General features: G+C 43.3%; 1 protein-coding gene across 1 annotated transcript in view; it reads right to left on the reverse strand.

Annotated features, from left to right (window-relative positions):
- Positions 1 to 954: 954 nt before the first annotated feature.
- LOC147443914 (uncharacterized) overlaps positions 955 to 26,015 on the reverse strand; it is a 31,814-nt gene continuing 6,753 nt past the window's right edge. The window contains exon 3 of the transcript XR_015189994.1: positions 955 to 1,462. The gene's annotated coding sequence lies outside the window, so the exon portion shown is untranslated. The remainder of the gene's footprint in view (positions 1,463 to 26,015) is intronic.

Genomic DNA, 26,015 nt, shown 5'->3' on the forward strand with positions numbered 1-26,015 from the left:
CATGAAATAGAGTCTCTCTCTCTGTGCATCTCATGATGGATAAATGTGCTGGCGATTTCCTTCCGAAGAGGTCGCAACGCTTTCTCTTAAGTAAGTATGCCCAACATGGCTCTTAACTTGCAAATACATGTGCATGGTCAGTTAACTAAACCACGTCCGCTTTAGTCTTGCTATGACACATATACTTTGAAACCTCAAATGACGAGTAACCAAACAAACATAGATGAGTAGCTACATGTAAATCCATGATGCAGATTCAAAGACAATCCACTCACAAAACAAGAAACCCATAAGTGCAAATAGCAAAACCACTTTCATAAAAAAGCTTCGGCCTGTTCTTTGATAAAACTGCCTTACCTTGAACAGGAGTCTTGAATGCTTAGATGACCAGTTATAACCAAGCTACACAAGGAGGTCCCGGCTGTCGTGACCACTCAACTAATCACTCTTCGACGTAATAAACGCAGAAAAGGTAGAATTCTCCATTGTGTACAGAGTGAGAGGCATCCTAAGCACCCTGCTCACGCCTCAAGTTGCGTCAAGCATGTCGTTTGCATATCGAGCACCTTTTTGAGGTGTTCACTCTCAAAAACAAGAACTCTTTAAGTGCCATTCTCCGTTATAAGTGCATGTAGCTCTTAATAAATGACTCAACAAATGCACAATAGGTTCCATATTAAATCAGGTGCAAAGCAGAATCCTAAGAGTGAAAAGTCCAATCGAGAAATCGTAACAGGTCTATGTAAATTACATAGACAAAGGCCGCCAAAAGAAACTAAAGAAAGATGCGACAAAAGGAAGCATAAAATTAGGGACTATGCTTGTAGTTACATCGAATGTAGATAGGACTAAGCTTGTATCTTTATCACATGCACAAGCGTGTGGGTGCTTCTCGTGCAACGGTAATCTGTGAAAGAAACAAAGGGACACTTGCAAGTTGCCACTCCAAATACATCGACCATAAACAATCTATTTAATTATGACAGAAATTCATTCCTTTTTCTGTTTGTGATTCATGACTCTAGAAAAATGCAAAATGAGCTTCAAATTGTAGTGCTTTACAGCTAAATACAACCAACTGAGTGTAGAGAAGAACCTAGAAGTGTAAAAATCCATCACAGAGAGCGCAAAGGGTCTGAGTAAATATACAAAACAAAGATTAAGAATTAAATCTGCGACTCACATCAATCAAATGTACAAATATACAGGGTGTGGGTGTCTTTCTGAAGGGCAATTCTGGAGATGTGGGTGCTTCGCTTGCAGCGGTAGTTTGTGAGAGGAACCCACGGTCACTTGCCATGGAAACATCCTCTTTTGACGCAGGCCATATCTGCTGCGTGCAAGAAAACAAAACATGGAACTTACAAAACAAAGCGCATACCTCGGAGGAAGGGAGGGAGGAGAGCCTTAAGCAGTGTATCTACTCCAATCGATCCCTGTAAAGATAGCCCACCGCGTGCTCCTGCAAAAATCATACGGAGAGGGAGGAGCGACGATCAGAAATGGTCCTTTATCCTTCGTCCTTGATTTTCTCGAGAAGCCTGGCGGCGATCCTTCTGATGGACTTGTGGAGTTTCAAGCCCACCAGAACCCCCAAACAAAAGCTCCAAAAGGCTATCTTTGCAGAGAGCCATGCTGAGTTCGCCATTACCGACGCCGAAAAAAAAAAACTAGTCTTGCTTTATAGAATGTTGCTGTATCTATACTATACTCTATTTCTACTATCTTTACTAACATAGTAGATAATATGGCGGAGGTAGTAACCCTTTACACGTGTCTATATTTGTGAAATGAAGGCTAAATGCCAAAAGTGAGAGAAACACGCGATAAAAAGAGAGAGAGAGAGAGAGAGAGAGAGAGAGAGACGGTCGGTCGTACTTTTAACATAATATGATGGAGGGGAGTGCCCTTTACACGTCGCACAAGCTACGAGATGAAGGAAGTTCATGTGCACGCAATAAAGAGGGGGAGTGAAAGAGAGAGAGAGAGAGGTCGCCTTCGGCGGTCGGTTGTACTCCTTATAAATAGGTGAAGGGATTCCCGGGCCCTCCCCGGACACGTGTTGCTTCCTCTTCGCTCCTGCCAACCTCGGGCAGTCTAGCCTGCAGCCCACAACGCTCAATGCGCTCACAGAGAGAAATAGGTTGCACGAAGAGAGAGAGAGAGAGAGAGAGAGAGAGAGAGAGAGGCGACCGAAGGTTGCACCTAACAATACTAGTGTTTATTCATAATGAATTGTGAATAGGTTTCGCCTTTCAAAACATCTTTTTTTTATTAAAAAAAAGTTGTTTGAAGCTTAGCTTCGACTAGTTTTACGCGATTGCGTCCACTCGTCCACACCTGCATGTCTAAGGGGTTGAACCATAGTTGGTGTGCTTAGAACCCCTCAACTTTACCACTAGGCAAAAGTGCCATACAAATGTATGGTGGAGAGTCACCAATGTGGTCTCCCCAAAAATTATAAGGAACAAAAGTCATGCCATGCCCCGTAGTTTTTATGTGTTGTCCAAGGAAACACATAGGCATGGGAAATTGGATGCAAATTACGAACCTTGCTGTTTTTTTCGAGGTGGAGTCGTCCTTGTACATTCAAAATGTCCACTGTTGTGAATAAATATGCTTCCTAAGGTACACATCGCAAGAATTAAAAGTCGCTTTTCTCACAATTGTATGCAAAATATGATATAAGTTGCTTCTATTGGAAGCAATGTTATTATGCCTTGGTTTGCCCTCGGTCTGCATCTTACATGAGCACTTAGTCTCAACGATTGATTTCCTCTCTAGTGTCTGAACAGTTTGGCTTTTGGCCAGTGAGAGGAGGTGCTGGGTGCATGCCACTACGGCAATGGAGTACCATTTTCATATGATTTTCACAAGTGATACGACAATGCAGTACCTCGTTCGTCCTTATAAGAAGATTGGTTCATCCAGATGGAGCTCAAATTCAAGCTTCTCTCCAACGCCTTCATCTTCATGCAAGCTGATCACTATCCCTGTGGTGGCTACAATCCCCTGTGCAACTTGCTGACTCGCTTTGATACTTGTATAATTCCATATGCTTGAAGGGCCATAAATACCTATTGAAAATTGGTGAAGTAGAGAAAGACTTGGGCAACACAAGGGGTATCAACGTCTTTGCTAAGATTGGTGATCATGTTGAATGCCTCAAAAGTTGAAACCGTGAATGAAATCACTTGTGTTAGTACCTACAATGATGTTTATAAAGTGTATCCAACAAGAGCTTGACAATCCATGCAGGAGATCAGAAAACACTCAGTTGTGGCATAAGACTAATGGCAACAATCAACGCATACAATGTACACACAAAGCTCAGTGCCATGCTTCCAGAAAACCTTTCTTGCTTCTCACTGTTCAAGGTGAGGTCGAACACTTTGTCAGAACATACAATGTTGACTTCTAGCTTTGTACTATAGACTTGACCAGCTTTGAAATGGGGGGCAAGCACTCTAAAGCCATCATCGCCCTTCTGTGTGTCAAAAAGCATGTTCAGGTGAGGTCGACACTTTGATTTTACATTAGATAATATAAAAGGATACCTTATTTATTTGAAGCCGTTCGATTAAGGTTAAGGGCAATGGCTTTGATCATGCCAATCAACTACTTGTGGGCTCAAGAAATCATAGGAGCACATTAGGCTTACCAAGCAATCAATGATTCTAAAGATTTCTAAACAAGAACCCTTACACGGAAATTTGCCTAACACATAGTATCGAGGTGATAAAAAAAATAAAAAAGTAAAGTTCATGTTAGGAAATAAAACGTAGCTAAATAGATAATTGAGTAGATTACTTAATGGAGAGAGACAAATTTATATACACGAGATTATAGAGTAGAGAGAGAGAGAGAGAGTACACACGATATACGTGGTTCACCCAATGTGGGCTACGTCCACGGGAAAGCAACCACTCAATGGCTTTAGTACTTCAGAAGAAGAAGTAGTTTACAAAGGGATTAAACCCTTGATAGAGCTCCCGCCTTGCTTCACTCTCACCACCTCACACTCACCTTGTTGCATCAACTTCACACTATGAAATGTGTGTAGAAATGGCCTCCTTTTATAGGCCAAAAAGGCTGCCCTCTCTTATGAGAGACAGCCATGTGTAGCCTCCCTTGTGCGAATAAGTCCAACTCGGACCCTCCAATCCGCCCATGTGTGGCCACCCTTGAGAAGACAAGTCCGCTTTTGAATTCGGCCACCAACCATTGAATTCGGCCACCGGCCACCGGCCATTGACTTCCGACCACCGGCCATCGGCCATTGACTACCGGCCACCGGCCAACCGACCGGTTGTTTTCTGACCACTTTCCGGCCGCCGTCACGCACGATGGCTTCTCCTCATAATGGGGGCCTTACAAATGTGCGCTTTTATCACAGAAAATTACAAGGGTAAATCAAGCTCCATACTTAACAATCTCCCACTTGGAGACTGATCTCCAAACCAAACCTGTGACTGCTTTCCATTCTGGCTTCTTATCCTTGAATGCCGATTGAAGATGAGCAAAAGCTCAACTTCTCCTTGTTGACCACCTTTGTAAACATGTCTGCAGGATTTTCACTTGTATGCACCTTTCCTAGCTTTAGTTGTCCCTCTTCCAAAAGAGTGCGTATGAAGTGATATCTCACCTCAATGTGCTTTGTCCTTGAATGAAAGGCTGAGTTCTTCGTAAGATGGATAGCGCTTTGGCTATCACTGTACAAGACACAATTGTCTTGTTTGAATCCAAGCTCTTCTAAGAATCTGTGAAGCCACAGAATTTCTTTGCTTGCCTCCGTCATTGCTACATACTCTGCTTCCGTGGTAGAAAGTGAAACCACTTTCTGCAGCTTTGAAGCCCAGCTTACTGCTGTGCCTCCAACCGTGAACACATAGCCAGTAGTGCTCCTTCGAGTATCTTTGTCACCTGCCATATCTGCATCAGCATACCCTTCTAGAAAAATATCAGTTCCTCCAAAATACAAAGCATTTGTTGTTGTCCCTTTTAGATACCTAAGTATCCACTTCACAGCTTGCCAATGCTCTTTACCTGGGTTGTCCATGAACCTACTCACAACTCCCACTGCATGTGCAATGGCTGGCCTTGTCCAGACCATAGCATACATTAGAGAACCTACCGCTGCAGCATATGGAACTTTAGACATATAGACTATCTCCTCTTGTGTCTTTGGACACATATCCTTCGTTAGTTTAAAATGACCAGCCAAAGGTGTAGAAACTGGTTTTGCATTTTGCATTGCAAACCTTTCTAGTACCTTCTTGATGTAATCTTCTTGAGATAGCTTTATTGTCTTCTTCGTCCTGTCCCTTGATATTTTCATACCAAGTATCCTCTTTGCAGCACCTAAATCTTTCATTGAAAAAGATTTGGACAGTTCCTCTTTTAGGTCTTTGATGTCCTGCATGTTAGCACTTGCAATCAACATGTCATCAACATACAACATTAGGATGATGAATTTCCCATCTCCCAAATTCTCCGTGTAGACGCAGTGATCCGAGTTGCATCTTGTGAATCCATGATCCAACATCCATCGATCAAACTTCAAGTACCATTGTCTTGATGCTTGCTTTAAACCATACAAGCTCTTCTTTAATCTGCAAACCATTTTCTCCTTACCTTTTACTTCATACCCCTTTGGTTGAAGCATGTAGATTTCCTCCTCTAAGTCACCGTGAGGGAATGCCGTATTTACATCCATTTGCTCGAGATTTAGATCATGAGCAGCCACAAGGCTTAAGACAAGCCTAATTGAGTTCATTTTTACAACAGGGAAAATATTTCATTGAAGTCAATACCTTTCTTTTGAGAAAAACCTTTTACCACAAGCCTAGACTTGTACCTTTTCTTCCCACCTTCTTCTTCCTTTAGCTTGTACACCCATTTGTTTTGAAGTGCCCGCTTACCTTTAGGCAACTCAACCAACTCCCATGTTTGGTTGCGATGTAGTGAGTCCAACTCCACTTGCATGCTCTTCGTCCATTCTTCTTTGGATTCATGTTGCATAGCTTCTTCATATGATTCCGGCTCTCCATAATCTGAGATCAAGAGATGGTTGAAGGAAGGAACAAACCTTTCTGGAGGTCTACTTGCTCTTGTAGATCTTCGGAGAATAGGTTGAGGCTCCTCATTTGGTTGACGTTGTTGCACATTGTCACCGTTTGCAGTCCTTGAGTCTTCACCGTCCTCAAGCTCCATGTACTCATCACCTGTTTCTTTTGTTTGTTTTCTTTCCAAGTAATCTTTGTACATATTTTGTTCTTTAAAAATTACATCCCTACTCCTTAAGATTTTACCATCTTCAGGATTCCATAGGTGATACCCAAAGTCTCCTTCTCCATAGCCAATGAAGAAACACTTTTTGGACTTTGCATCTAACTTTGATCTTAGGCTTCTATCTATGTGCATGAAAGCTTCACACCCAAACACTTTGAGAAATGCATAATTCACCGGTTTACATGTCCATGCCTCTTCTGGAACTCCCCCATCCAATGCCGTTGAGGGTGACCGATTGATTAAGTACACAGACGTATTTACAGCTTCCGCCCAAAGCTCAAGCGGTAGGCCTGCATGTAGCCGCATGCTTCGTGCTCGTTCCATGATTGTCCTGTTCATCCTTTCTGAAATCCCAGTTTGTTGAGGTGTCCTTGGGGTTGTCCTTTGCCTACGAATGCCATTGCTAGCACAAAAGCTTTCAAAAGCTTGGCTGCAATATTCGCCTCCATTGTCGGATCTGAGGCATTTAACCTTGGTACCTGTTTCATTCTCCACAAAGGCTTTCCACCTTTGAAATATGGAAAATACATCGGATTTATTCTTCATGACATAAACCCATGTTTTTCTAGTCGCATCGTCTATGAATGTTACATAGTACAATGAGCCACCAAGTGATGGTGTACTTGCAGGACCCCAAACATCAGAATGAACCAACTCAAGTTTTTTATTTTTTCTTTCATTTCCTGATTTTTGAAATTTTACCCTCTTTTGTTTACCATAAACACAATCTTCACAGAACTCTAAGTCCACTTCTTTCAAACCTGGTAGAAGCTTCTTTGTTTGAAGGATTTGCATTCCTTTGGCACTCATATGCCCAAGTCGGTAGTGCCACACTGCACTGTCAACTTCTGTAGTTGCTGCACAAGCTGAAGGTTGCGTGCTAACAGTACACAAGTAAAGTGTACCGACTTTTTCACCCTTGGCAACCACCAAAGATCCCTTTGAGATCTTCCACCGTTTGTTTCCGAATGCAATGTTGTGACCTTCATCGTCCAATTGTCCTGTAGAGATCAATTTTTTGCGAAGAGAAGGAACATGCCTAACATCTTTAAGCTTCCATTCATTTCCGTTAGCAGTTTTGACAGAAACTGTACCTTTGCCGACAATCTCACAAGCTTCATTATCTCCCAAGTATACATACCCAAAATTACCTTTGGTGTAGTCTTGGAAATGTTGCTTGTGTGGTGTCGCATGGAATGAAGCCCCGGAATCTACTATCCAGGAATTAGACACATTGTCTAATGAGAGAATTAGAGCATCTTGCTCTACTTTACCTGCCACATTGGCCTCCGATGTTGGCTTGTTGTCTTGAGACTCTGTCTCCTTCTTCTTCTTGGACCAGCAATCCTTCTTGACGTGGCCCTTCTTGCCGCAGTTCCAACATTCAAGAACTGACTTTGTGCGTGACTTGCTCCGCCTTGAGCGATCACGACCCTTTTGGTTTTTGAACCTCTCCTTAAGCCTTCCTCTTGTTTCCACTGATAGTGGAGCACTTGATGATTCTCCTGTGCTTCTCCTTCGTATTTCCTCGCTTAGGAGAACACCCACAACATCATCAAACTTAAGAGTATTTGTGCCAGAGATAGAATTACTTACAGCCATCACAAGGCTGTCCCAACTATCTGGTAGAGATGATAGTATAAGGAGAGCTCGCACTTCGTCATCGAAATTGATTTTCACTGATCGAAGTTGACTTATGTTTGTGTTAAAGTCATTTAGTTGTTCTTCAACTGAACCATTCTTTGCCATCTTTAGATTGAACAAGCGCTTCATAAGAAATACCTTATTGGATGCCGATGGTTTCTCGTAGAAGTCGTCAAGTGACTTCATCAAGTCCTCCGTGGTCTTCATCTCCGAAACATTGAAGGCCACCATTGATGCCAAGCTTAACCGGATTGTTCCCAGTGCCTTTCGATCAAGGACAATCCATGCTTCATCTGCCATTGTTGCGGGCTTCTTCGCAAGACCGCCTAGTGGCAAATAGAGGTCCTTCTAGTAGAGATAGTCTTCAATTTGCATCTTCCAATGTTGGTAGTTTTTGCCGTTGAACTTCTCAATCTTGAGCTTCCCTTCCTCCACCATAACTCCCACTCAATTCAAGGAATCCTTTCCTTGAGATAATTTAGCTACGAGCAAACCTTGCTCTGATACCAGTTGTTAGGAAATAAGACGTAGCTAAATAGATAATTGAGTAGATTACTTAATGGAGAGAGACAGATTTATATACACGAGATTATAGAGTAGAGAGAGAGAGAGAGAGAGTACACACGATATACGTGGTTCACCCAATGTGGGCTACGTCCACGGGAAAGCAGCCACTCAATGGCTTTAGTACTTCAGAAGAAGAAGTAGTTTACAAAGGGATTAAACCCTTGATAGAGCTCCCGCCTTGCTTCACTCTCACCACCTCACACTCACCTTGTTGCATCAACTTCACACTATGAAATGTGTGTAGAAATGGCCTCCTTTTATAGGCCAAAAGGGCTGCCCTCTCTTATGAGAGACAGCCATGTGTAGCCGCCCTTATGCGAATAAGTCCAAATCGGACCCTCCAATTCGCCCATGTGTGGCCACCCTTGAGAAAACAAGTCCGCTTTTGAATTCGGCCACCGACCATTGAATTCGGCCATCGGCCACCGGCCATTGACTTCCGACCACCGACCACCGGCCATTGACTTCCGACCACCGGCCATCGGCCATTGACTACCGGCCACCGGCCAACCGACCGGTTGTTTTCCGACAACTTTCCGGCCGCCGTCACGCACGATGGCTTCTCCTCATAATGGAGGTCTTACAAATGTGCGCTTTTACCACAGAAAATTACAAGGGTAAATCAAGCTCCATACTTAACAGTTCATGTTCATTTTCAACAATTAATTTGTCAAGATTTTACTGAAATCTCTCAAAGGTAGATAAAATCCTTTCATAAGAAGGCTCAAAACTTCTTTTAAAAATCCCTCATTAGGGTAGAGGAGCCAATAAAGTATAGGTCCCAAAACTAGAACAATGTTTGAAAGTTCATGTTCATTTTCAAGAACTAGTTTGTCAAATTTTTACAGAAATCTCGCAAAGGTAGATAAAATCCTTTTTTAAGAAGGCTCAAAACTCTTTTAAAAATCCCTCATTAGGGTAGAGGAGCCAATAAAAGTATAGGTCCCAAAACTAGAACAGTGGTTGAATAAATCCACCATTATTTGAATACTTGATGAGGGAGACATTTTATACCTAAAGCGTTTCACATAAGCTATCTTTTGACATAATTTTGACTCAAAATCATGGAGTATCATCATAGATTGAATTAAAAAGATTTGAATTTCCTTAAATCGATGCATACAATTTGAGTGTCTCTATATCGTCTCCTCTACCCTAGGTATGAAGTAGTTCTATATGTTAGGAATAAAGGCGTAGCTAAGTAGAGATTGGAGTGGTTTACTTAATAGAGAGAGAGAATTTTCACACACAAGAGAGATAATAGAGAGAGAGAGAGAACACATGATATACATGGTTCACCAATGTGGTCACGTCCCCACAGGAAAAGCAACCACTCAAAGGCTTTTTCACTTCAAACTAGAAGTAGGTTATAAAGGGATTATACCCTTAATGGAACTCCCGTCTTGCTTCACACTCACCACCACTTCACACTTCACCAACTCACATACATACAGCCCCCTTAATTGCATGAAATCCTGGATCTTGGCCTGACATTACTCCCCCATTAGAGAATTGCTTTTGTCCTTGAAAACACAAGTGGTGATATATTCAAAAGGACACTAATGTTTTCCATAGTGGCATCTCACATGGATTCAGCTATCCATATTTACCACTACATGGTTCAATAGGAGGAGGTTCAATGAAACCAAAGTATCTAGATTTTTCACATTGTTATCCCTTTGCAATCATTTAATTGATTGGTCTATATCCAAAATAGTATGTAGACTTTATTTATAACTCACTTGAGTATTTTAAATGAGTTACCACAGTTGAGAGGTGTCCAAATGAATGACCAAGTTTCAGAATTTTTGAAGGTACTAAAACATGCAAGAATAAATTCCATTAAAGTGGCATGCTGCCATAACTCATCAACAAACATTAAGTCCTTGACTTGATATCCTTTCTCAATAGGCAACCCCACCATAAGTGGTAATCGAGGTTGACAACCTGACCTAAACATGAAGAACTAAACCTAGTCACAACATGCATTGCCTCATGATAAGCAAACTCCAACTAGAGAGATAACCTTTCCAATTGGATTGCTTTGTGCTAATGTACGGTCTTAGCATATCCTCTAGCTTTAGCACAAGATTAAAACTTTTATAAACCACCTAACCCTCTCTAGATAATTGGCAATCGAGATATTGAGTTGTTTCTCTTCAACTATTTACAGACAATTCTCTAAAAATGATTGCTAATTGTGGTTGACAATTACTCCCAATATTTTTTATTAATCTATATAATCCATAACAATCATAAACAACTAACTTGGTTATCTGAAGAGATTGAATAGTGAACTAAATAAACTTTACAAAGTTTAGTCAACTTATCTACAAGCACCCAAACCAAGCCATGATCTCTTACGTTGCTTGGTGTGAAATGCTTCATAAGCTATCAATTTCATGAATTTGCATGCCGCTCCAAATCTATCTTTGGCAAACACTAGGGCCCATAACACCTAGTGTGCATGCATTTAGCAAAAACTGATCCATACCTGCATTTTCATGACTATAATTGCCAATGCTTATGGCGAATGTTATGCTTATAGCACACATAGAGAGAACTAAATATTTTTCATATTAATCACGTGAAAACCTTGCTTACATATTTGGACCATAATAGAATGTGAAAATTAATCACATTCAGGTACCAACAATGAAATATTTTCATCAACAATACATAGCATGCTATATGCATAAACAACCATCCATTAATGTTGTTTAATATTACTTGTAACCTTAACGAGTCTTACTGGGTGTCCGATAGTTTTTGGCCACAAAATTTATTCCTGATACAACGTGCTTGAAATGGCCTGATAAACGGAATTGATTAGCACCTAGGGACTCTATCATGACACATACTTGGAATAACAGGCACTAGTGCTAGTCCCCAAAGACTCATATTCTCCACATGTGGAATATGTCTTATATATTGATGTCTTAAAATATGACACTTATCAAGTACAAGATGTACTTGTATGTGGAGGTAATTGTAAACATTCAACGACATGAGTGAGAGGTACCCTCATAAACCTTGCTCTACACTAGCTAAACTAAACTCCTTGAGTTCCTAGACCATGTTGCACACCTTCTGACTATCAACATGTGCCAAACAAAACCCTATCATCATGTAGGTTTATAATTGTAGGATGCAAACATGTATAGGGTACACTACTGTCTCAAAATTATTTTCTCCTACATGACCTTGTCATGTGTTTGAAGAGAAAAATGGATAAATCATTCTAGCATATGCATTCCATTTGGAAAACTCAATCAAATCATATCTAAAAATGAAACTAAACCCAATCATAGGCTTACTAGGACGAGCATAGTCAATCGGGTCACCAATAGCTGATGTAATAAACTTGGAACGTTTAACTTATCCACTTACCCTTTACAGATGAAAACTAATTTCCATTAAAGTATAAGTGTGAAGAGGTCAATCAATGACCATCAACACTCATAAAGTGATTTGGAATTACCTGGGTCATACTCTTGGAAAAACCACTCCTTTAGCCACAGTCAGTGGCTATAGGAGTGGATGAGATCCTCTCAAGTTGGAATTTATTCACAATTGGATCTTAAAACAATTGTATCTCCCCATTAAAGGAAGAGAAAGGTTCCCAACACCCAAAAGAAGGTAGTCATACTAGATTTTCTTTGGTGTTTAAAACAAGAGATTATCTGCTTTGAGACTCTCCATGAATTACTTGCTTGATACCTACATGCTATCCACGAAAAGTATCATTTGTTGTGCATGCACCTTGTGCATGTAACCCGTGATATGAAGTGTTGGTCGTCGCTGCAATCATATGCAACGAACACAAGCAAATATACTAGCCTCAACTGGTACTGAGTAGAAGGTGACAACCTTTACAATAACTTCAATAGAAGAAACATCAAGAAAAAAACTAGAAACAAACAAGATCTTACCTTGTTCCTAATAGAGTAGCTGATGTTATTCAATGGAATTATTTCCACCATATCGGCATGCCATAGATGCATAGGAGAACCCTTGCTCCACAAGCTGCGATTAGCTTCCTTTGCAATAGTAATTCACATTTTTCACCCACTTCCACTTCTCTATTCAAAAAGTGTTCAACACAAAAATTGTAGATCCCATCGTTTTTGGTTTACATGTAGAGACAATTTTAGAGATTAGCTCTCAATCATGAGATATTTTGAAAACAATCTAGCTAGGTCTTCTTTTGGCATTTCAATCACTTCTATACCTTTTCTTTGGTTCTTTACCCACTACTTTGTTGGAATTAGGGTTGTAGGAAGACACACACAGTGTGGATAAGACAAAGGAAGCTCAAGACACACAACAACGAGTGTATTGCTTAGTGTGCAGTGGAAAGATGGACATTCCTAGAATGATGCACGTATATACAATGCACGGGAGGAAAAGACTCCTAGTAAGGGAAAAAAAGCCCCGGTTGTCCTAAGTGTGTTCACACACATCACTATCACATGTATATGGTAACAAATGCCCCCTGGAGTGATGCGGTGAACGAGAGTTGGCACATGAGTAAAGGGAAGAGCCATGCCCTGAGGACATGATCAATCCACAAAGGGGAGTAAGCCCAAACCTTTGCAGAAAGCTTCGAACTTCTCACGAGAAAATGCATTTGTGAAAAAATCTACAAGGTTGTCTTGTGTTGCCACATAAGCCAAGCTGATCTCTCCTGCTGAGAGACTCTCCTTGACATCGTGGTAATGCATCTCAATGTGCTTTGTGCGCGCATGAAAAATTGGGTTCCTTGCAATTGCCAATGCGCTCTGGCTGTCGGTGTAGATAATGTTGGTAGTGTCCTGTCCAACACCCAAATCAGCCATAAGGCATGTAAGCCATACACATTCAATCGTAGCTTTGAAGATTTCCATGTTTAGCCTCACAACTAGAAGTGGCCACAATAGGTTACTTCTTGCTCAACCATGATATACATGAACTACCAAGCATGAAACAAAAACCACTTGTGGACACTCGCGTGTCAAAACAAGTAGCCCAATCTGAGTTTGAAAAAGCATGTAAGTTTGGCAGGAATGATCCCCTCTTGGGATAAAACAACCCAAGATGTAAAGTGCCATTCAAGTAGCAGCAAAACCTCTTGACAGCCTGCCAATGCTTAGACCCTAGGTTATGCATAATTCTGATGACCTGTGAGACTGCATACATAAATGAGACATCCAACAGCAGTTTGGTAAAGAGTGACATCTGCAAGATCACTAGCATCATGAATACTCAATTTCAAATCTGTTTCCATGGGAGTGGAAAGAGGTTTGCAATCCTCAAGTCCAAACTTACATAGCAATGTCTCTATGTAACTTTTCTGACACAAGGCAATACCACAATCACACTGTTTAAATTGTATACCCAAGTAATGTTGCAACAACCCCAAATCTTTCATCTTGAAAGTAGCATTCAAATCAGCCTTAAATTCAGCAATATGTCTTTCATTTGGTCCAGTGATCAGCAAATCATCTACATAAAGAACCACAATGAGAAGTACATCACCCTCACGCTTTACATAATGTGCTTTCTGCTAGACTCTTAATATTACGAAAGCCTCATTGGACCAAATGAGTGTCAGTCTTCTTATACCAAGCACGAGGAGATTGCTTCAACCCATACAAAGCTTTGTTACATTTGCACACCTTATCCTTTTGTCCTTTCTTGACAAAATCGCGAGGCTGTGTTACATAAACTTCCACAAATATGTCACCATTCAAGAAAGCAGTAACAATTTCTGATTGATGTACATCCCAACTAAAATGAGCTGCCAATGCACATAGAAAACGCACAGTAGTCATACAACAAGTGGGAGCAAAAGTCTCTTCATAATTTATTCCTTTTTGTTTTGCATAACCCTTTGCAACAAGTCGAGCCTTATAGCGATCAATCTCACCATCCCGCTTGTGTTTCAACTTGTAAACCCACTTTGTACCAATGGCCTTTTTTGTGAGACAGAGGGGACTGGAGCATGCTCATCACCACCTATCCATGCCCTATATAGGTCCTTGGCATGCTAAACTTAGGGACCCCCTTGACTGCATGTCCATCCTGGCCCTTGGTCCTGCCCAGTCCTACCCTTGGCATGACATTACTCTCCCCCTTGGAGAAGCGTTTTTGTCCTCTAAAACAAGAGTGGTGATACACTAATGTTTTCCACAGTGACATCCTTCATGGATCCAGCTGTTTACTTGACCATAACATGGTTTAGTAGGAGGTTCAATGAAACCAAGATTAACATCTTGATTTTTCACATTGTTGTCCATTTGCAACCGTCATGTGTTACCGGCTCCTATCCAACGCAGTGTGTAGACTCCATTTAGAACGTACACAAGCATGCTAAACGAGTTATCACAACAAAGATGTACCCAAAAGAGTACCTCTTTTCACTTTTCATAAAAGTAACTGTGTGACGTAACTTATCAGCAAAATATAAGTCTTTGAATTGTTCTCAATATTCATCAGTAGACAACCCCACCATAACTAGTGTTCAAGGTTGAGAACCCGACTTAAACATGAAGGGACTAAACTAAGTCACAAACATGCTTACCTTATTGTAAGAAAACTCAAACTACAACGATACATTCTTGCTAATTGGATTGCTTGGTGCTAATGTACACTCTTTGCATATCCTTTAGCACAAGATTACAATTGTAATCTGCCTATACTCTTTGGATAACTGACAATACTGAGGTGTGTTTCCCCATGGTTTACAGACAATATTCCAAAATGACTGGTAAACGGGGATCACAATGTCGTACAATATTGATGAGGAATCAACAATGACATGCCTAACCATCTTGGTTAACTTGAAAGATCCACAAGCACCCAAACCGAGCCATGACCTCTATTGGTGATTGGTATATCCAAACATAATCCCATAGAGATACTGCATATAGAATGCAAAGTGCTTCATAGCACTAATGTGATAAATATGCATGCCGCTTCAAATCAGCCTTTGCTAAACACTAGGATCGTAACACCTAATGTGCATGCATTTAACAAAAAAAATATTTTATTTAGTAACCACGAGCTGGGTCTTACCCCCAAAACTGTACTCATATAGAAACTCTTAGTGTTGTTACGGCATTAGCCGCACATGCGGTCCTGCGGTCCTCTGGACACTGCGGATCAGGAGTCAGGAGTCATGCGGTATGCGGCGGCCGGAGCGGCAATTCTTCATAGGATATCATGGGACAGGAGTGTGTGCACCGTTCCCGATCTGCGCTGGAGCAGCGGTTGTATATGGAGGGGCATACCTGTCTTTTGATGTAACTTAACCAATCTCTATGATATTCATGGCATCATCTATTGTACTCTGTGTCTGGATTACAGATGAATGAAGCAAGGTTTGTTCTGTGTCTGTGTACTTTGTACTTTCTTCTCTTGTCATTCTGTGCGTTGATGTTCATATAATGTAGTTGCGGGTAATCATTCCCGTAATGCCTATTGCACCTGTGTGGGCAATAGCCATTACATCTGGCGACCACGATGCGTGATGAACGGCCTGCAATGAATATGCATACGCACTAGGTCGCAGGGTCCGCCTGACCCTGTGGTTCCAATTGTAGGAAGACGTCAGAGGAGAGGCGATTCAGATGAATTTGTTTTTTCTTCACCGCAGATTGAGGAATCTGTATCTCCATCACCAAGCCCGGTGCGTGGTAGGAGGTTGCGACGAGCGAGACGTACTCCGCGCAGTCAGTCATGTCCTTCTGTCGTACGTTCACCCTCACCCACACAGGTTGCTCCACCACCGTCTCCGGTAAGCAGTCCGGGAGTATCTCCACTACTGTCCCCACCTCCTAGTGCTCGTCAGCTTTTTCCGGGGGGAGGAGGAACAGTTGGGCAAGGAGTGATGGCTCATCCTCAGATTAAGTATAGTCGGTTTCAAGGTCTTTCGAGTGAAGACCCGGATGCACTTTTACGCCAATTCAATAAATCTTATGGATTGAATCATCCTGGGGTGGTGATTTCTCTCCATCAACAGTCAGTATTTGAATCTACACTCTCAGGGAAAGCTGCGAAATGGTTGTTCGAATATCCTGATGATCATTTCCAGACGTATGCTGACGGATCCATAGCGTTTCTACGAAGTTTTCAAACTGAAAAGACAGTCCCTCAACATTTGGAGAAGCTTCGAACGCTCCGGCAGAAGTCATTGCCAATGGAGGATTACGCTGCAAAATTTCGGATGCTTTTGTAGAGAGTACCTCAAGCACAAAGACCGGCAGCGGAAGTACTGAATGACTATTTTTTACGGGGGCTCAACAAGGATCTCAGAATGGCTATGGCGACAGTGGATAAGGTAACTACTCCACTGGATACTGTAATTGCAAGGGTTGTAGTAGCAGGAGAGGCTTTAGAGGATACGGAACATCCAAAGAAGTCAAAGAATAAAGATAGAAAGAAATCTCATCGGAAGTCACAGGACTGTGGCATTGATAGTTCGGAGTCGGAATCTGCAGGATCTGATTCCTCGGACTCAGGCAACAGCGATTCGGGAAAAGAATCGGAAGAGACACCACGGAAAAAATCCCAGCGTCACGGGAAAGGTGTATCCTCTGGATCGACGAAGTCGGCTGCAGTGGCTAAAAGTCTGAAGGAAATCTGGTGTACCCAATGTCGGAATCCGGGCCATGCTGCTCAGGAATGTGCAATGAATCAGAAGTGGTGTGCGATTTGCACGACCAATACTCATAATACAGTGGAATGCTATTTCAATGGCCGGGGTCGTCGGAGACGAGGGGACTCTTCTACCTGGCAACAACCACAGATAGGGCAGGGACAAGAGCCTGTTGTGGCAATGGCTCATGCTCATACACCAGAGCCGCCTCTGCAAGGTCAAGCAGGAGGACGGGGTCAAGGGGGAGGACGAGGCCGCGGAAGAGGTGGCCGAGATCCTAATCGCCCCAAGACATGCCTTTTCTATTTGGGGGATGGTCATTGGCGATCTGAGTGTACTGAAGCTATGGAATACGATCGGAAAAAGCAAGAACGCGCTGCAACGAAACAGCCTAGTGTGGCTATGGTTCAGATTGAAGGATTGGAGGAGTCTGACCCAGCGGTTTCATTAATCACGCGATCGGGTAAAAATGTGGTTCCAACTCCCGATGTGAAAATTCCGGATTGGACGGCTCAGGAAGAGGTGCGGAAAAAGACTGTGTCCTGGTTGCCACAATCCGCACCACCAATAAAGACAGCAGGACCTAACCACTGTAGGCCTGGAAATAAGGGAAGGGAAAGCTGGAATTAAGGGTGATATTAAAGAACAGGAGGAGTCGAATTCAATTTGGAAAGAGGTTCTCACGTCACCAATTCAAGTACCTCTGGGTTCATTGTTGAAATTGGTCCCGAATTTCCATAATGTATTGCTGCGACAAACGACTACTGAGCTAAGGGAAGTCGCCATTGGGAAGGTTGAAAGCGAGGATGATGATTCAACCCCGTTGCCGACGAATAGGATCACGAATACCCGTATTCCGAAACTTTCAGTTCGATACCATGGCACATACATTGACAAGGTACGCTTGGATGGAGGAGCGGGGGTAAACATTATCACCCAAGCAGCGTGTGAGCATTTTGGTCTCAGTGATTGGGAGCCTGCACCCTTTGTAGTCCGCATGGCAGATCAGCGAAGAGTGCAACCAGTGGGTTTACTTCGGGGTATTGTTTTGGATGTAGCGGGCTTGTCCTTTGCTGTTTCCTTAGTAGTTTTGAATATTGAAGATCATAATCAGGATTATCACATTATCTTGGGGAGACCCTGGTTACGACAAGCGAGGGTAAAACATAATTGGGAAGCAAATATGCTTACAGTAAAGAAGGGTAAAAGAAAAGAGCGTGTGATGTTGGGAACATGCCGACAACCAGTTCAGGCAGCATGGCCGGTGATAGTAGAAACAGTTAATATGGTGGAAGGATTAGAAGAGAATGAAGAGGAACAATTTCTCAAAGCGAATCCGGATTTGGTTTCTCTATACCTTGCGGATATTTCTCTGATTCCGAAAGGGCATTCGGTGGGGGTTTCAGGAACTCCATGAGAAATAGGGGAGCCCCAACAACAGGTGCTTCCAAGTCCTGAGTCACTGGAGGACGTGATTCAGCAAGAACGAGCGTTTGAGGCGCAAATGGAAAAAATTACAAGGGTTAAGGAAGATGAATTAGAGAAGGTTTTTCTTGGGGAGCAAGCGGAGTCACCGCCCATATACATTAATAAGCAGTTGGAAGCAAGTTTTAGAGATGATTTGATCAAATTACTGACAGAGTTTAAGGATGTTTTCGCATGGGAATATGCGGACACGCAGGGATTGGATCCTAAGTTTTATCAGCATACGATCAATCTGAAACCGGATGCGGTGCCCGTGAAGCAACATTCGTACAGGATGAATCCGAATGTGGCAAAGCAAGTTAAATTGGAAATTGATTGCCTGTTGGAAGTGGGTTTTATTACCCCTATTGATAATCCGGAATGGATTTCTCCAATTGTGGTAGCACCAAAGAAAAATAAGCAAATCCGAATTTGTGTGGATTACCGGAAATTGAATGCCGCTACAGTTCTAGATCCTTTTCCTCTCCCGTTTTTGGATTCCATTTTGGATGATGCAGCAAGACATGAGATGTATACTTTTCTGGATGGCTTTAGTGGATATAATCAAATCAGAATGGCATTGCGGGATCAACCAAAAACAGCTTTTATTACCGCATGGGGAGTATTTGCCTGCACAGTAATGTGGTTTGGATTGCGGAATGCACCTTCCACTTTTCAACGGGATATGTTTCAAATCTTTGGGCCTTACTTGACGTATTTTATGCAGATTTTTTTGGATGATCTCAGTGTTTTTGGAGCACAATTGGAGCATTTGCAACAATTACGGTTATGCTTTACGAAATGCAGAGAGGTAAAATTCAGTTTGAATCCTTTAAAGTGTGCATTTGCTGTTCGTAGTGGCAGGCTCCTGGGGCATATCATCTCTGAAGATGGCATTTCTGTGGATACGGATAAAATTGTCGCAATTATGGAAGCGTCTGCACCGCAGAATCAGAAACAGTGCCAGATTTTCCTAGGTCAAGCCCAATGGCATGGGAGGCATTTGCGGTTTGTCGCACATTTGGCAATCCCGATTACTCAGGCAGCTCATGCTATAGATTTCGAATGGACACAGGAATGTGATTTGGCTTTTCGAAGATTAAAACTGCAGCTCTCCAAAGCTCCGATTATGCTGGCACCGAATTGGGGGCAGGATTTTCATGTGTTCGTGGATGCTTCGGATCGCGCTATCGGCAATGTGTTGATGTAGGAACAAAGTCAAGGATGGTTCCGACCGGTCTATTATGCCAGTAGACGATTATCATCTGCAGAAAGAAATTATTCAGTAACAGAAAGGGAATGTTTAGGGATGATTTATTCAGTGAAGAAATTCCGGCACTATCTGTTGGGCCGACGGTTTTTCTTCCATGTGGACCATTCGGCTCTGTTATACCTGGTAAGGCAACAGAATTTGACGGGAAGATTGGCCCAATGGGTGCTTCTGTTGCAGGAATTTGACTTTGAGGTCATAAACACTCCAGGGGCTCAGCATGCGGTGGCTGACTACCTATCCCGGCTAGACTCTGGAGAGCCGCCGACGGGGGTCGCTGATGAATTTCCGGATGCATCTCTATTTCTAACAGGAGTCGATGCAGAAGATATTACCGTCCCGAGTCACGTAAGGGTCATTCCGAGCATTCCATGGACATGGTATGAGGAGATGTTTCATTTTCTCGACAACGGCGACATGCCTTCCTTCTTGACCAGCCATCGGAGGAAACGTATGGCTATTAGAAGCAGAAATTTCGAGATCATTATGGGGAAGCTCTATTACCGCACGGTGACAGAGGTGTTACTCCAATGTGTGCTACCACAGGAGAAGGAAGCAGTCCTAGAGGAAGTACATACGGGTATTGCCGGAGGTCCCTTTGCAGCACTAATTACAGCTAGAAGGGTTCTCCAATCAGGATTATGGTGGCCCACATTGTTTCAAGATGCGAGAAACTATATGCAACATTGTGATGTGTGTCAACGTTTGGGGCAACCTACCAAACGGTCGAGAATGCCTTTTCAGCCAGTCTTGCCCTTGGAGCCTTTTCAAAAGTGGGGTTTGGATTTTGTTGGTCCTTTTAAACAAGTGGCATCTCACACAGGGAATAAGTATATCTTGACAGCCACGGATTACGCTATCAAATGGGTGGAGGCATGGCCTTTGAGGGATAACACTGCAATTTCTATGGCGGGATGCTTATATAAGGATATCTTTTCTAGATATGGCTGCCCTATTGAGCTGGTTAGTGACCGGGGAAGTCATTTTTTGAATAAGGTGATGGACAGAATGCTGCGGTTTTACTTTGTATTGCAAAGGAAATCTTCTCCATATTATCCTCAGGCGAATGGGCAAGCAGAATCAACCAATAAACAATTGATTCGAATTTTGACAAAGTTAGTGAATATGAATAGAACGGATTGGGATGTGAAACTTCCTTCTGCCTTATGGGCCTATCGGACAGCTTATAAAGTGGCAACATGATTGACTCCTTGTAAGTTAGCATTTGGCATGGAGGCAATCACTCCGGTGGAGCATTTGATTCCGAGTTTGCGGATGTTGATTGCGGATCGGCTTCTTCCGGAGGATTTCGTGATTTATCGATTGGATGTTTTGCAGGAACTGGACGAAGAGCGGCTGCAGAGCTTTGCGGTGCTGCAGGATCTACAGTCTAGGCGGAAAAAATGGCTGGATCGCCCGAAAGCACGGCAATTTGTTCGAGGACAGCTGGTCCTTGTCTTCAATTCCCGTCTCGGGAAGATGCCGGGGAAGCTTAAATTAAGGTGGTCATGACCATTTTGGATTTTTCAAGCATGCGGGCCTATTTCTTTTTATTTGGCGGATTTGCGGGGGGAGGTTATTTCTGTGCCGGCAATGGTTTCAGATTGTGCCATTATGTTTCACCTACCACAATTCAGTGCCCCTTTGCTGCGGTACAAGAGCCGAAAGCCGCCTTAATCATGATTGGGGATTCTTTTGCATGCAATCTTGGGAAGCGGGAAAAGATCTATGATGGTTGCGACACCCAGGATCGCCCTATTTTGGGAACTCATTGTGGAAGGGTTACTATTGCATGCAGACGTTTTTTATTGTGGTTCTCTAGTTTCGTGTGTCGCGCGCTCTTAGTGTTTTATTCTCTGCTCATGCATCTCATCGCCACCATGACAGCTTCTCTTCTGCAATGTGTCCCTTTCACTCCCGTGCAGCAGCTCGCGCTTGGACGAGGGGACGCATGGCTGCAAGACTTGCGGCTGCGTGTGTTCGCCAACCTGGACTGGCAAGGAATCCCAGTGCACCCGCACGCAGCACGTTTGATCGAGCAACTCGCGACTGGTGATATGGTGGTCCTCAACAATCAACAGATACAGTTGACAGCAGAAAGAATCTCAAGATTGCTGTTTACCCAACGATGGCGTGGTGCGAGCCGCCCATGTGATCCCTGCTGCAGATGTCGAGCAGGAATTTGGCTTGAAGGTCAAAGGGGAGTATAAGCTGTCAGGGTTGTCAGATGTGGCAACCAGGGATGCATATCGGTGGTTCCTTGAGGCGATTTGGCTACAGGCCAAAACGTATACTATTTCGACCTGAGCTAGAAATGTGTTGCATTCGGCCAACTTTGGGCCAGTAGCTTGGGCAGCAGTGGTCAGAGAGCGACTGCTGGCGGAGCGCCAACGAGTGATGGCACAGTTGGGGAGGGGTACCCAAACCAATACAAAGGTGGGCCAACTGCTCACATTGATCTTTCCTTTGAGAGAAGTGTTTCCTCTCGCCCTACGCCCTCTTTGCCACTTTGAAGATGATCGCTTGGTGGTCCAAAGCACTAATCCTCCTCTGTCGCAAACACAAAGCTTGGCAGTGCCGGCGGAGAGGGAAACACGGCAGCAACAGGTGGGTACTGTGGAATTGCTTGGTTCATCGACAGCGGTGGTATCCTCTGGAGCCCAGGAGATGGCCACTGCAGGTGTAGGATCAGTAAGCCGCAAGCGCGGCCGTGAGGAGCAGCAATTTTCAACACCACCTCCAGCAACTGCATCTTCTGTTGCGGAAGATTCTGCGGTGGCTCGCTGGCGCCACCGAATGCAGGAAAGAGTTAGCAGTACGACTCCCTTGAGGATGAGCTCTGCGATTGCGGACGTCCCCGCTCAACCGAAAACGTCGGGTATTACGAATGCGGTTGCCTCGACGGGAGGTATTCTCCCCGCAGCGCTACCCTGGGAGGCTACGGCAGCAGTGACCCCTGCTGACCAATTAGAGGCATGCGGCACATTTTTTAGCAGACTTGCAGAGTCTATTCGTGCGGCCTGGCCAGCCCCAGCCACAGAGGGACGAGTCAATGAGCTGGAAGCGCAGGTAGCGACTTCGCAGACTCGGATTGACGAGTTAAACACTCAGAATGAACAGCTGACTGCCACTACTCGCCAACAAGGGGCAGAAATACAAAGATTAAGAGGGGCTAATGCTGAGTTTGTAAGGTCTATTCAACAAGAACTTCTTCAGTTGAGAACACAGCATAGCCTAGCTTCTTACTTAACCTCGCACCCTGGCGATGTAATGATCAACATGACTGATTTGGATGCATTGGCAGTGGAGATGTAAGAGGATCTCCGAAATTTTTTAGATAATCAATTACAAAGCTGGAGCACACGCTTGGCTGCTGAGGTGGGAGCACAGCCACCCGCTTAGCAGGTTGTGGTGCACCAACCCGAGTCATCCAACACTGACAGAGGTAAGAGTGTTGTTCCAGAGGGTTTTAATGTTGCTGATTGGGCACAAGCTACAGAGGATTGTGCTGAAGCCCAGGCTCATGTCTCTCATTTGCAAAAAATGATTCGTTGATTTCGTAAGGAGAGGCGCAGGGTCTGTTTTTGGCTGGAGACCTTAGCTCATTTCTTTTCTCTCAGTCTCCCACCTTGCCCTCCATGCTGGCTTCATCTATACACCTTGCTAGAGATAAGCCCTTACGAGTTTAAGACGTTCAAAAAGTCAAATTGATCGTCACACTTACAATATGCTAAAATAATGCCTAAAAAATCAGCAATGGCAAGACGGTGGCTTGTCCATTAGAATCGATGGGTACTCAACTGGATAGAATCGTTCGATCTTGTAAGCAGTCACTGATGGATTATAAATAGATGGCTCTTAGCCATTCCAAAATAGGGGACTCTTAGCCCTGCAAAAATGGATGGCTCTTAGCCCTTTGTGTTACCATATCAACATAGAAAGATTTTAGTAAAATCATGCATAATTTCACCTTCCCGTAGAGAATTAGGAGGGAGAGAGAGAGAATGTTGGGTTGAGGAAAATCCCGTATTCTATTGTATTAAATGCCCCTTGTATATGCCTCTATGCAAACAGTGGCTAGTTGTAGCGTATCCTATAAGCGTACAACAGTGTACTTGTACCACACTCTCGTAGAGAGAGGTACGATAAGTCACATCTTGATCCACCTATCTTGTATGTGGTCATGACTGTACCAGAGTAATTTAAGTATGGCACTTTGCCTGTGAATAAACATAAATAAAAATTGTTTGTAGACATCATTAACTTACTGTGTCCTTGACAGGGGTAGTTGGCATTGTAGCGGAAGCGTAAACAATACTGAGGTAAAATTTTATCTACCTCACTGGCATGCCATGCATGCAAAGGTGTTTCCCTTGGCGAAAATGATGGCCCTGAAGATTGAGCCAATACCAAAAGTGCCTTACACAATCGGGCATGGATACATCACAATTGACCGTTGTCTTATGTACGTTATGAGCTTATATCTGCATGTTGCGAAATGCCCAAAACTATTGCCAATGTCGTTGATTTGAAGTCAATGACAGGATCTTGGCACGGGTTAGAAGCCTTGCTTCCCATAAATTCTTTCAAAGCACTTTGCTTTGTACAATAGGAAATATTTGCCAATTGAAAAGTTAGAATGTAGAAAAACAAGAAGGCCAAACATCTTGTAGAAACACAACAGTTTTCTACGCAAGCCTTGCTCGTGGGGTAGCCTCATAGGGAGTCGTACTCCATAGGCATAACATGATTCATGTATCTTGGTCGTACGGTGCCATGCTCCCAACTCATGATCTGTCATTGCTGATACACCCATATGGTATCTTTTGTTCAGACTCAAAGTTGAGACAAAGTTTAAACAAAAATTGTGCTTGCCATTTCCCAACCGTGGCGAGTAGGACGCCACATTGGAAGCATAAAATTTCGACAAGCAATAACTAGCTTAAGAACAAAGCGTACTTGTAATCGTTGTCAAATACCCTTGGAAACACGTTGGATGTAGTGTGTTGATATTGGTTTGAACAAAAACAACTAGCCGGCCATGCCGAGCATCTTGAATGTACATGCCGCAGGCCTTGCCTGTATACCTTCATGCCATAATGCTAGGCAAATTTGCCTATCCTGGTGACGTGTCGGATGTATCAATACCTTGTATGTAGACAAAACTAACTTCCAAATAAAAATAAAAAAGAATAATTGTAAGGATTATCACCCTCCTTGAGAGTCACACCCATAGAATTTGAGTTCAGGGGCTCTAGGTCACAACCCTTGTTGGTAGACTTGAATGCCATGTCTTTGTCGATTTCGGCCTTGTCTTTGCCAACTTTCATTTTGAGTCCCTGCTGCCTGCCAACTTTCCCTTGGTTTTGTTGTCCTTCATTTCCCTGCTTACAGTCAGACAATCTTCTAAATATACATCTGTCGCTTTCCATAAGCTTCGAAAAGAGTGTTGCGCTTGAACTGTGACATAATGTTTCTTACAAACCGTACATGGCCAAGACATGCAACTGTCCTTCCAACCTCAACACCCTTGGTGATCTTGAGGCAAGGGCTTGCTTGAATACTGAAGATCTTATCATTGCCTTGCCAATACCTGCATATCAAAAGTGCACCATGCCAAAAGATATGGCTTTATCATCGACATGTTTTCGAAACGTCCTTGAGTTTGTTTGCAGCCCTACAGGCCTTGAATGCTGTGATTTTCATGTCGATGGTTTAGATACTCCTCACGGTCTTTGCTATTAGCCAAGGTGGTCTTAGACCACGAATTCACCTCGTTGTCCACCGTGGTCGTGGGCTACAACCCTTAAGTGGGTTGCCATAGCTTTTCATGTGGAGAGAGAGAGAGAGAGAGAGAGAGAGAGAGAGAGAGAGAGAGAGAGAGAGTGAGTAAGACCATGTATGCCTCATGCAACCTTCCCCCCTCCTCCATAGCTCTCCTCCCCTGAGCTTTGATACCAATGTGAGATAGAGGGGACTAGAGCATGCTCATGACCACCCAGCCATGCCCTATTTAGGCCCTTGGCCTGCTAAACATAGGGACCCCCTTGACTACATGTCCGTCCTGGCCCTTGGCCCTGTCCGGCCCTACCCTTGGCATGACATTTTTGCCAGGAGGCAAATCACATAAAGTCCATGTGT

Source organism: Adiantum capillus-veneris, chromosome 13, assembly GCF_014529385.1.
Source record: "Adiantum capillus-veneris isolate H3 chromosome 13, ASM1452938v2, whole genome shotgun sequence".
Classification (NCBI taxonomy): Eukaryota; Viridiplantae; Streptophyta; class Polypodiopsida; order Polypodiales; family Pteridaceae; genus Adiantum; species Adiantum capillus-veneris.